The sequence below is a fragment of the Porites lutea genome, chromosome 1, assembly GCF_958299795.1.
Source record: "Porites lutea chromosome 1, jaPorLute2.1, whole genome shotgun sequence".
NCBI lineage: Eukaryota > Metazoa > Cnidaria > Anthozoa > Scleractinia > Poritidae > Porites > Porites lutea.
The window spans coordinates 15,119,124-15,123,291 of NC_133201.1; the positions used below are offsets into that span (position 1 = coordinate 15,119,124).

The window sequence follows — 4,168 nt, forward strand, 5'->3', positions numbered from 1 at the left end:
TTCACCAAAGTTTGCTTAACTGCACCTTTTGCTTTGCTGAATGTGGACAGTGGTATTGTTTTACGCAAACGTATTTATCATGCTGCCTGAATAACAAGGAAATTGATATAGGATTATTCAGTTGTGCCGCGCATTTGAGTTTTTCTTTTTCAGTAGTTATGCTATGACACTAATGTTTGTCTGATTGCACTGAAGAATGTCTAAAAATGCAATATCATTGTACTTATGCAAATCTCATTAGTTTAGTTCCTTACTAACAAAATGACAATTGACTGTCTAATATAATTTTATTTGGGCAAAAATGAAATTACATTTCCTGCCAGCGTTCATGGTGTTGAATGTTAACACATGAAATTGTAGTTCGTGAAGGTTTCCTTGGGGCAAAATGTGAATGACACTATGATCAGTGAGACAGCCATTGATGCAAATGACTGGGGAGTTTCTATTAATGAACAGCAAAAGGGGTAATAACAATTACTCCTATTTTGCGTTTGCAGATAATCGCCCCAAGCAAAATAATGATAGCAGTGACAATGATAAGCCACTGTCGAATATCCGAGCCCAGTCAGAGCCACCAGTTATCCAACAGAAATGGCAGAACGACAAGGCTACCTTATTAGCCAATGAATAACTCAGTATGGCCTACTGATAGCCAAAGTTTGAGCGATTTTGAGTTTTTACACTTTTGCCACTATTTTCCAATTTTGTTTGATTCTTGTGGGCATTCGCTCTTAACTCTCTTCTTATCGTTTAGAAACTTTATTCCTTTATTCAGTATAACAGATTTCCAGGACTTTGACAGACCAGTAGTATTTTCTAGGACTTTCCAGTCCTGGAAAATGTGACAATAAAATTCCAGGACTTTCCAGGATCTCCAGGACCCATACAAACCCTGGACAAACATGAAGTCCTGCAAAGCAGCACTTCATTATTTTCAATACCAAGATGAACAAAGTGAACAAGACAGGATAATATTCCGTGGAAATCAAGCCGTGATTCCTGTAATGCTAACACTTAATTCAAACGCAGAAAGTGATGTAGACATTTCGGTGAGTCATTTATGACGTCTCCGCTGGTTTCATGTTTCGCAGTCGTGACAGGATATCACGTTCCGAGAGCACATGGTCTGTTTTTAGTTTAAGTTTTGTTCTTTGCTGTGATTGTCAGGCAATATTTTTGTTGTTATTAGCAGAATAAGGCATGAAAAACTTGGGGGAGTATTGATCGGTTTTTGACTTAGCCTTGTTATTTTGTAATTCAGTCTTTTTTTATGTTTTCATTTCAGTGAATCGTTTGCGTAATAAAGAAGGTTTACAGTCCGGGGTATATCGAGTTTATCTTGTTGCCGCTTTCTTGTAGTGGACATTGGGTTCCTACATCATTCAAAGTTTTTCCTTCGCGTCGTAAGTTCATGAGATGTCAGATAAGGTGAGACGTACGTCGCTCCAACAGGTTCAAAGGGAGACACCGTTGAGCGAAGATCCTCACGTGGAAACTGCAGCTCATGTCACACAATCTGGAACTGTGGATTCATCGGAATGTAATATTACTTCAAGGCAGAGAGTGCCATCGAAACTTCTGGATTCTGAGGAAGTAAGAATTGAAAGGGCTATTGATCTAAAGGCAAAAAGAGCGGGACATTTAGGAGACTTGAGAAAGAGGTTGAAATTTTTTCAAGGACTTCTCTCCGAGCATATGAGTGAACAAGGAGTAATTCAAGTTGTCGTAGATTACGAGGGTAAAATTCACAAGTCTGTGGATGTCCACGAGACCTATTTGACGTTTGAAGATGATGAAGAGATGAGAAATGTGGCCAACAAAAGTTACAAGAAAGAAAAGGAGTGCAAATTTCTCTTCGATTTAATGTGAAACATGACACGGAAGGAATGTCGCAATCAGTTCACAAATCGCGCTGGTCGAGCAAGACTGGGAAGAGTTCCTATTTCAGTTTGAGTAGCGTGAGGGAGAAGTGAAGATTACTTGAAGAAGCACGGCTAAAGGTGGAAGCGCTAGAGCAAAGGCAGAGCCTGGAACGTCGATTGGAAAAGGAAGAAGCTGAGTTTAAGAAGAGAGAGCTTAAAATTGCCGAAGAGAGAGAATGAAAATGGCCTTGTGAGTTACAAGATTCCGACAAGTTCCAAGCAAGATGGAAACGTGCACATTTTGTCAAACAAGTTTTGGGCATGCTGGGTTAAAGAATACCTTCCCATGTTACAGGAACACCAAAAGAGGTTAAAACAGAAGCGAAACTTCAAAGTTGGAGGAGTCCATGGAGGAGGCCAGAACCTGCTCATGTACAATTAGTTGTTGAACTGTTAATGTGACGTTCTCGTGCGATCAGTGGATTTGGATCTGTGACATTAGGGACATTTATACGAGGAAAAATAAGACACGTCTTACATAGGACATGTCTTAAATAAGACGCGAACTTTCCGTATAAATGGCACATTTCGTCTAAAATAAGACGCGGCACAGCTAAGATGCGTCTTATTTAAGAACACCCTTTAACACCTGCTCTTAGATAAGACGTGTCTTAGCTAAGACGAGAAAAACTTCGTATAAATGACCTTCGCGTCTTAAATAAGACGCGAACACATAGTACGCATGCGTTAATTTTTGGCGTGCCACATTGGATTGCCATTGCTACGGGCAACATTCACATGAAAACGAGTCAAGAACAGAAAATAAGACGCGAACCATTTATACGAGCTGTTCTCGTCTTAGATAAGACATGCTCGTATAAATGGTACAGTTCACGTCTTATTTTTCCCCATATAAATGGCCCTATTGTTCCTGTTATCGTTCCAAGTGAACACCTAAAGACTACTAGGATAGTCTTTGGGGGGAAAATGACTAAGACTTAATTCAAATGCAGACAGTGATGTAGACATTTCCGTGAGTCATTTATGATATCTCTGCTGGTTTTGTGTTTCACGGTCGCAAACAGGATATCAAGTTCCAAAAGTGCATGGTCTGTTTTTAGTTTAAGTTTTGTTCTTCGCTGTGATTTTCAGACAATATTTTGTTGTTATTAACGGAACAAGGCATGAAAAACTTGTGAGTATCGATCGGTTTTTGACTTAGCCTTGTTATTTGTAATTCAGTCTTTATTTTGCTTTATTCAGCAAATTTTATGTGTTTTCATTTCAGTGAATCGTTGTTCGTGTAATAAAGAAGGTTGACAGTCCAGCGTATATCGAGTTTATCTTGTTGCCGCTTTCTTGTAGTGGACATTGGGTTCCTACAATCCCTTCAACCCTAAGTCGTGATATGCTTGAGCGAATTCACTCAGACCAAATTGGGATCCAAGGCTAGCTGCCTTTGTATTGCTAAGATTATATAGATAATTGCAGCATCTGCCATTCGTTTGACAGCAAGCAAGCCAAGGAAATGCTACATTTTCATCAAGTGCCAAGTAGACTGTGGGTGAAAATTGGGACAGACCTCTTCAGCTGCAATGACCTCGATTATCCCATCACAGTGGATTACTACTCTAGATTCTGGGAAGTTGATGGACTGCCACACACTACATCGCGTACTGTCATAAACAACCTTAAAATCAATTTCGTGCAGTATGGTATTCTGGATGTGTGCATCTCAGACAATGGACCTCAGTTTTCTACAGAAGAAGAATTCAAAGCATTAAGTCATAAATGGCGATTTGAGCACGACATCTTTACCAAGGTATCCCCAAAGCAACAGGAAAGCAGAGCAAGCTATCAAAGCAGCTAAGAACTTGATTAACAAGGCAAAGAAAGCTGGCGCAGATCCATGCCTTTAACTCTTGTCTCAAAAAACACACCTACTGAAGGGTTCGACTCAAGTAATGAGCAGAAGGACAAAAACCCTACTTCTAACTACCGCAAACCACCTTAACCCAAAGCTGAGCAAAAATGTTGCCAAGAAGCTCTGTGTGCAAGCAAAGACAGGCTCTTCACTACAAACATAGGCATATTTAACAAGCATGAGTTATTTTGAATGCTTCAGTGTAACCGTATTGATCAGCAATCTACTATTTCAATCCTAAATTAAGACTATGTTTTGTGCGAAATTGGGTATTCCTGTACATTAACGAAAACAGGAACTGCTGCGCACAGCTGAGTCAATCCTCATACTATAGATTTACTTTCCTTTGTCTTTCGTTGCAAAATAAACAAATTGTTCACCA

The 4,168-nt window shown here is 39.6% G+C and overlaps 1 pseudogene; it reads left to right on the top strand.

Moving 5' to 3' along the window:
* Positions 1-902: 902 nt before the first annotated feature.
* On the top strand, positions 903-2,102 carry LOC140922313 (uncharacterized; annotated as a pseudogene).
* Positions 2,103-4,168: the final 2,066 nt, after the last annotated feature.